Source organism: Ostrinia nubilalis, chromosome W (assembly GCF_963855985.1).
Source record: "Ostrinia nubilalis chromosome W, ilOstNubi1.1, whole genome shotgun sequence".
In the NCBI taxonomy this organism is placed as follows: domain Eukaryota; kingdom Metazoa; phylum Arthropoda; class Insecta; order Lepidoptera; family Crambidae; genus Ostrinia; species Ostrinia nubilalis.
Window position 1 is genome coordinate 6,596,563 of NC_087118.1, and position 9,477 is coordinate 6,606,039.

At 33.6% G+C, this 9,477-nt stretch overlaps 1 long non-coding RNA gene across 1 annotated transcript; it reads right to left on the reverse strand.

Annotated features, from left to right (window-relative positions):
- Positions 1-2,954: 2,954 nt before the first annotated feature.
- Positions 2,955-3,630, reverse strand: LOC135086294 (uncharacterized). Its single transcript, XR_010260387.1, has 3 exons — positions 3,550-3,630; positions 3,313-3,387; positions 2,955-3,062 (listed from the first exon to the last, which is right to left on the reverse strand). It is a non-coding gene; the product is annotated as an uncharacterized LOC135086294 (long non-coding RNA).
- Positions 3,631-9,477: the final 5,847 nt, after the last annotated feature.

The window sequence follows — 9,477 nt, forward strand, 5'->3', positions numbered from 1 at the left end:
TTTGTATGATATAAAATAAAAATAAAATCATATAATCACTAGTATCACACTTTGCATATCTTGTAAGACGTTTTCTGTGATACTAACCACATTTGGTTCTTTTTTCCTACCTTCTCCAAAGTTAGTGAGGATAGCTGAAGAAGATCTGGCTTCTTCGGATTTATAACGTTTAGTGCTATCCATAAACGCATTTAGCAACACGACGATGGAAATTTAGCAAATCCATCGGAGAAAACTCTGAGGGTTATTATTTACATTGACACTATCTTTATCGCCTAAATCTTTGTCAGTCTGATCATCATTAGCGGTCATCTGACAAGACAGCAGTAGAAAAATACCAAAATTGCTTTATGTTTGCTGAAATTATCAAATATTTCATGATTTGTGGCAATAAAGTGAAGCATCAATTGCCTAAAACAATAAAAATAATAAAAATTAAATTTTATTTTTCGCACGATTTGCTCATGCATAGACCTACTGTACCTTATACGGTACACCTATTTTAGACTGGAATAAACAGTATAAAAATAATCTCAATAATATTTTTTTTGTAGTCATGATATCTATTGTACTCTATTTTTAAAATAAAATGGATAAATAACATAATTTACCATGAATTATAAGAAATTATACCTTCTTAAATACGTTGTAAATATTGTTTTTGTTTTCTGTCGAGGAATTTCATAAATATTTCCGAAACCACTTGTTAAAACATATTTTTAAATATTTTTATGTAAAATAATCACTTTAAGCTTACTGTCACAATCATTTTTACAAATTAATAACAGTTTGGTACTTCGAAATATTTTCAAAAAGATACCGTACCACATGGGGTACGGTAGGGCTAAATGGGTTAAATAAAAAGAAATTAGCGAAATATTCGAAATTAACTTTTAACACTAGAAAGGCCGCCGTCCCATTTTTGTCCCACTCGCGAGTTTGATCGTCTCTAACTTTTTTATTTTTCAACGAAAGTCCATGAAACTTTTTGACTTTTACTGATTTATTGAATTTTATCATTTTTTAATGTTTTTGATAATATAACATTATAGAAAATTTTTAAAAATCGGTTTTACCTAGAAGCGCCACTGGGTCATTTTTGTCCCACCCTGGTATTTGCCACAATAATTCGACGAATAGTCCTTGTTTCGAGGAGATACGAAAGTGGAGAGGTGAGGAGAGTTTAGGTGACTCGTGACAATGCAGAAATGTAAATATATTGTACTAGTTTTTGCCTGTGACTTCACCCGTGAGAAATCAAGTTTATCATAGAAAGACCTAATTTCTTGACACTTATCGTTGCGTTTTGACCAAATAACTGAATATTATTCTAAATTATAGCCTATATTATGTTATTCTGAAGTATAAGCAATAAAACTGCAAAGTTTTATTAAGATCGGCTTAGTATTTTTTGCGTAAAAGAGTGAAAAAACATCCATCGATCTAACCATGAATCCATACTCACTTAGTTCAAGTTCCAGGCATATATCCACCCATTCATCCTTCCTATCCATTCATCAGTCCATCCATCCTTCAATTCATCAATATTTATAAACTTTTACATTTATAATATTAGTAGGAAGGTAGCTTCTAGACATAAGCCAGTTCATACATTGTATGATTTGATACATTTTTAAAATGTGTGACTTATAAAATTTTGAAAATTAAACGTACATACTTTTCATTGTAATTGGTAAATAACTTCACTATTTGTGTACAGATAACAGAAAAATAACCATACCTATAAAAATTCCTAAACACATAGTACACCAGATAGACAAAAAACCATACAAAAATACTTTGTGCAAAATGTGCAATATTATTTGTAAGATTAAGATTTATCCTTTAAAAATAATAATGACTAGTTAAAGTAGTAATTTCATTATTTTAATACAGTATAACACCACGTAATATGTGACTATTTTTAAATAAAAATTAAAATTAAAATTGAATACATTTATATTTAAAGAAATACGTACATATTTATTTAACTACATAGATAAACCCTTTTTTAAGGATACTACAAATAGATTTAACCATAATATTCATGCCTGAAACTAAAAAATGTTACAAAATATATGTATGCTGGGACAAAATTGACCCAGCGGCGCTTTTAGGGGGGTCGTAATCTTCGGCACTTCTAGTGTTAAACTTATATGCTTTTTCAATGAGAGTTTCAATAAGTTACCGATTTTAGAAAATATACTGTGCAAAAACATATCAGGCAAAGAGTGTACGTACTCATCTGTAGGAGTGATCCTGTAGGACACGATGCGGCCCTGGAAAGCAGTTGCAAGTTCAACCACACCATCAAAGTCTTGCGCCTGCAACGCGTTGCACCGACCTTTGTGTGCGGCGCTGCGCAGGTGGCCTACCCACCGCCTGCTATCTACTTGGATACAACACTCAGAGCAAAAAGGCATTTTAATAGTTAGATTAGATTAAAAACTTGTTAATAACTTTCTAGCTCTTTATAAAACTTACTTTTAGCTATCTAAAACTTTATTTAGGTACAAATACTTAGTCTAAAAGTTATTTTTAACTATCTTAGTTTTACTTATTATTGTATAATTACCTATCTAAATTTTACATGTAAAATCATAACCTGCCTGGGCACTCGAGGTCAATGAAGGAAAAAAAACCTAAGTCAATATTATTTTAAACCTACTTTATTTATTTTATTATCATAAAATACAGGTTTAGTATCGCTAAACAGTGTTTTAGCTTTCTTCAGGAACCTCTGCAAGTAGTCCCACTCAGCCTGCTCCGAGTCCAGCTGCGCCTTGAGCGTGACGAGCGCCTTGGTGTAGCGCTGGTCCGGGGGCGCCTTGCGCGCGTCGTCCGCGCTGTAGACGCGCGTCTCCACGTAGTAGCGGCCGGCGAGCGGCGCGCGCCACACCAGCGAGCCGTGCGCGGTCTTGCTGATGAAGCTGCTGTCGAGCCGCCTCGGCTCGTTGGATGCGCGCGTGGCCTTCTCTATGGCTTCCTCCTCGTCCGACAGAACTCCCAGCACGTCGAACGATTCCTTTGGATTCGACTTCGGCTTCTTTGAAGAATGGGATCTGTGATCGAGAAAGACATTATAAAATTAATACATATATAATATTATAATTTTTTCGCAGTGAAGTTGTCGTATTCACTTTAATGGATACATGAAGTAACGTATTCATAATGGATACAGTTAAAGTTTAAAGTTATGATGTAACAATGATTACTTGCATACAATTACAACGCGACGAAACATTTTAGCTAATAATTACTATGAAACATGAAATACTTAGAAACAAAAACTGCAAAAATATTTTGTCTTACCTGTCTCGAGATGTTGGTTTTCGTTTAGGCTTGGCTCTCTGCACGGGTTCAGACGCTTCAAACTCGGAGTCAGACCTGAAAGATTAAAGTCAATGTTAAAGTCGGTTATCTCGCAATTTGTAAAGTAAGTAAATCTTGCACTTTAAACCCGTAATCGGTCATGATGCAGTTATCGAAATCGTCAATACGAAAATAACTAAGATTGATACAATAACAGCAAAAGAACTTCTGTCTTACCTAACGGTGTCTCGAGATGTTAGTTTTCTCTTCGGCTTGGCTTTCTGCACAGGCTCAAACACTTCAAACTCTGAATCAGACCTGAAACATTAAAGTTAGTTTTCAAATTCAATATTTCCTAACCAAATTCCTCACTTTTAAACTATAACCCAGTCTGTGATGTAAAAAAATTAAATTAACATGATTTGAATGATGCTTAGTTAACTATGTACTAAAATAACGCATCTGCATCAAATCGAAACAAGTCACAGTTAAAAATAATCAAGATAAAAATGTACTCACATATTGAACACTCACAATTTACTGAAGATATGACGTCACTGGAGCTAGTTCCTTCTTCTGAAGCACTTCGAAATACAGAATGAAGCTCGTACTGCGAGCCCCCAAATTTAAAGGGAAAATATTGATAATTCAGCAATAAAGTTAGGCTCATCACAAACGTTACATACGTATCTGCTTAACAACTCTCCTATGGAGTAGTGGCGTGCAGGACTAATAGGTCAGAGGTTACGTGTTCGATTCCCGCTCAATACAAATTTTTGTTAGTATGAACATAAATATTTTATAAAACATAATAGGTATTCGAAATTTATTGAAACATTATTCTCTCTTTCTGCAATCGGTTTATACAGCTTGCGCATTGCGTTCACGCCAGGCCTAATGTTTATGCACACTCAGGTATTTACGAAAACTGGGACAATGATGCGAATGCCTGTATGAAAATAACCATGGTGAAGACGAATTAAATATTATACAAAATCATGATTTGATTTAAACTAAAACTTTATAAATACTGCATGATTTTGAAGGTTTAATTAACATTTCAAAATATTTGACGTTATTGTAGTTTAAAATTAAACTTGAAATGATAAAATCATCTTATCCTAAAATGTTGTTATTGAAATTATTACGCTTCGAAAATTAGTTTTACGTTAAAATTAGTTATGATTTGTTTTCATAATTAATTCAGATTGTCCATAATAATGATGCATACATACAATACATAGTTAATAAACTTTTGCATAATTAATTAGTCAATCAATATAATATTTTAGCAATGGTATGAAGGTTGGCTGGAAGAGATCGCTTTTTAGCGATAAGACGTACACCGTAACTATCTCCCTACATCCTAGGTTTGACTTCTTTGGCTTATTATAACTTGTGTATGTTAAGTAGTTGTTGCTAGGTGGGAATAAAAAATCAGGTTTTTTATTCCTCATTACAATAATTACCTAATTAGTAAGGTAGTAGAGGCAAAGCCGTGGTATAATTGTTTACTCTTTAAAATATCATCGATTTAGCTACCGGATGTCGGACCCTTTCAATAGAATCATACTTTAATAATGCAATTTAACAATTTACCTAATTCTTACATCACAGTGCAAGCTATAAAATCATATTATAAATAAATGAATTGTAATCATTTTTATAGCATATTAGTATGGATTGTATTTATAGCAATCAAAGAGCTCAAGCATTATGAGAATGTGACGTCAATACAACAGCATTGCAACATTGCGCTTTATGTTACAGTTTGACACAGCAAAAATGGTATGTTAGTCGACGCTCTGATAATAGTGTAAGTAAGAGCCAAGGTTCATTGCAGGGACAGTAAACCAAACTAAGTTTTAAAATGTGTCGCATCATTTTTAATTTAACGTAACCAATAGCTAATATTATATTAATAGCCTTTTTTAGGGTTCCGTACCTCAAAAGGAAAAAACGGAACCCTTATAGGATCACTTTGTTGTCCGTCTGTCTGTCTGTCAAGACCCTTTATCTCAAGAACGCGTGGACGTATCAAGCTGAAATTCACATGAAATACTCAGGTCTATTGTCCCTTTAAGCTGTGAAAATATCAAACTTCTAAACCAAGCCAATCAAAAGATACAGCCGATTATGTCGATATTTTCAACAAATTTTCGACACTCGCAAAGGAATCAAAACCTACAGGATAGGCGTAAACTCAGAATCTTGAAATTTGGCATGAAGCATTGTCAGATAATGCAAATATAGGAAAAATTGCGAAAATCACATTTTTTTAGTTATATAATATAATAAAAATATTTTAATAAAATGAAACTTACTACCTTATTTCTCACGAACGAATAAAGGTATCAAATTGAAATTTATACCAAATACCTAGGTCTATTGTCCCTTTAAGCAGTGAAAAAATCAAACTTCTAAGTTAACGCGATCAAAAGATATAGCTGTTTATACCGACATCTTAGACGAATTTCCGTCACACGCTAGGGAATCAAAACCTACAAGGTACTTCCCGTGAACTCAGAATCTTGAAATTCGGCACGAAGCAACTTTATTTAGTACAGATAAAGGAAAAATTGCCAAAATGATAAATTTGAAGTTACATAAAATATTAAAATATTATTTTTGCTTCATCATCATCATCAACAGCCCTTTACAGTCCACTGCTGGACTATGAGCCTCCTCCACTATAGTAGAGGGTTTTGCCATAATCCCCACGCTTGGCAGGCGGGTTGGAGATCGCAGTTTAAAAGATTTATGTTTGTCAGAGAGCGCTGCTGCCCGTTCTCTGTTTGATGTGTAGTCCCTAAGTCGCCTCTTACGACACCCGCGGGAAGAGTAGGGGTTGGTGACAAATGTATTCTACTCTGCCGTCACCACACGGCCGACTTATTTTTGCTTACATGACATAAAATATTTTTTTAATAATTATAAACTTACTACCTACCCTTTTTCACATGAACGCGTAGAGATATTAAAGTTGAAATTCATATCAAACACTTCTTAAATCTAATTGCCTCTAAAACGTGAAAAATTCTAAATCAACGCAAAAATTCAAAACGCTGAGGTAGGTACCTACCAGTGTTGGCACTAATCAATAAATTTTTTAATCAATTAATTAGGTTTATAGAACATTTATTTCTCATTAAAAACATTACAGTCACTTACATGAGAAATTAACAAATTTTATGTAGGTAGATAATTTACAAGTTGTCCAATAGCCAGAACAAGCAGATGTACTTCTGCGGGAATCGTCCTAACAAACCTGTACTTACATGAACTTTGTTGTACATACGTTTACACTCAGTTTTCTAGGTTGACATTAACATTACTGTGAATAAAACTAAGTTGTACATTACTGTACATACATACAATGCGCGCGGCTGCCAGGCGGCGACTGGCGCTCTGACTGCAGTGACTGCGCAGGAGCCGACGTCGACCGGCTAGCGTGATTTGGAAGGCCATTCCCGCAAAAGGACGTACATGAATTTTTTTAAATATAATTTATGTTAGTTTGTTTTACTTTTTAAAGAGCTTAATTTTATTAAGACACTAAAGGGGGTAAAGTATGAAACTGCCATCTTTATTTTTGTTTAATATTCATTAATGTTTTTTTTTTTTTTTTTTTTTTTTTTTTTTTCTTTCTAAGATATCTATATTTTAAATTTATTGAAAGTTAAACATATTCACAAAACATTCTTTAAAGATAAAACTTTATAAAATTTGGTTTCTGTTTTCTCAAAAAAAAAAAAAAAAAAATTTTCGTAATAAAGTTTGTAAGAAATGATTTTTGTAAACGGCAACTTCATACTCCAACACCTGATATTATTATACCGGTCTTAGCGTGAGTGCATCCTCCAAAATATGGTCCCTGAGTCTATGTTTGAAAACGTTTAATGATTCTGATTTTTTTATAAGGTCGGGCAATTTATTAAATAGTAGTGCTCCTTCAGAGGTCAAAACCTTCCGACCGTAATTTGTTCTTGAGCCCGGTATCAGGAAGAATTTTTTGGGTCTTCGTTGACTGTATTTTGGAGTTTCATGATTGATTTTTAGTTTTATTTTAGAATGTATTTTTTTATGTAGGATTTTGTAGATGAGTATGAGTGTTTGGAATCGATATAGTTGGCTTATGTTCATAAGTTTGGTTTCTTTGTAAATTTTGTCAGTATTTGTTCGATAATGAAAGTTAAATAGACACTTAATTAGTTTGTTCTGCAGGATTTGTAGGCTTTTTAACTTCGAATTAGATGCCGTTCCCCATAGCTCCACCAGGTAAATAAGATGAGATTTTACAAATGAATTATAAAGCATATATCGAACTTTACGTGGAAAGCAGTTTACATTATGTCTTATAATACCAAGAAACGAGGTGAGCTTTGCCCTAACGTAATCGATCTGCGAAGTCCACATAAGGTGGTTGTCAATCCTTAGGCCAAGATACTTCTCCTCTTTTTTTTCAGATATGGGTTCCCCATCTATAGTTAGTTTAAAATTATTTACGACTTTTTTGTTTTTAGGTTTAAAAATACAGTAACATGTTTTAGAAGCATTTATCGTTAATAAATTATATTGGAACCAGTTGTAAATAGTATTCAAATCTTCTTGTGCTTTATCCATAATTTCGTCTAGGGAATTTCCAAAATAGAAGAAACAGGTGTCATCTGCGTACAGAGTCAACCTTCCATGAACTTTGGTTTCGGTGATATTGTTGATGTATATGAGGAAAAGTAGTGGCCCAAGAATTGACCCCTGCGGTACTCCGCAGGTAATTTGTTTTGCGCTACTTTGATTATCATGAATCCTAGTAATTTGGTGTCTATCACTAAGATACGATTTGAGCATTAGTAGAGCCGAACCGGTGATCCCAAGCTTTTCAAGTTTCCGAATTAAAATATTGTGGCTAACAGTGTCAAAAGCCTTTTTTAGGTCAATAAACACGCCCAATGCAATCTTTTTATTGTCTATATTGGTTTTTATATCAGTAATTAAATCTAAGGTAGCTGCTAATGTGTTTGAATTGGGTCTAAAGCCATATTGAAATTCAGAAAAGAAACCCAGGGAGGAGAGGTAATCATCCAAACGAGTAAAAATCACTCTTTCAAGAATTTTTGACATCACTGGTAATACAGAAATTGGGCGATAATTATTTGGATCACTTGTAGGCCCGGATTTATGTATTGGAGAGACTTTAGCCAATTTAAGAGAAGCAGGGAAATTTCCCTCGGCTAGAAGTACATTAAAGCAGTTACTGAAATTGTTAGCCATTAGACCACCAATACATTTTATTTGTTTGGTAGTAACTTCATCTATACCAGAGCTTGAATGAACATTAAGGTCAGCAATAATCTCGACGACTTCAGCTTTCGTACATGGCGTAAATTTATCTAGTTTACCATTGTGGTTAAAAGATGGCATTGAATAAACCGAAGTCAAATGATATTTAGGTAATATTTCATTTGCTAGCTTTGAGCCTATCGAAGAGAAAAAGTCATTAAAAACCTCACAAATCTGCCTCGGATCACTAACTTCACCAGTAGATAGCTTTAACCTTGGAGGAGCACGATTAATTTTAGTCTTGTTACTAGATAATGTGTTTATTAAAGACCATAGTTTCTTTGGATTACCCTTAAGGCCCTCAAATTTGTTAAGGTAGAAAATTTCCTTTGTTTTCTTAATAATCTGTCGCACTTTATTACGTAAATTGTAATATTCCTCTCGTTTTTGTAAGTTGTCTTGTTCTCTCTTAAGTTCATTCCATAGCTTATTTCTTTGGTTTATAGCGTCTATAATTTCTTTATTTATCCAGTCTTTCTTTGGTAAATTTTCTATTTTTGTTTTGATTTCTTTACTTTTGTTAATTGAGGACAGTATGTATTCTTCTAGATCATTATAGTTGCTAAATTCAAGTTGTTCCTCCTGCATATAATTATATAGTTTTTTGTAATCCGTGGAATTATACTGTGTCTTTTTCAGCTTCGGGGGTTTAGTCTTCTTAATTTCGACATAGATTTGTTTGTGATCTGACAAACTAGAATCTACTGTTGCCAAGTGAACATTAGCATCTGGAAGGTTGGTCAAAACGTGGTCGATTAAGCTGTGTGTAGTGGCTGTTTCTCTTGTGCAAAACTGTTTTGTAATACGGTTCAGAATTGAGTATCC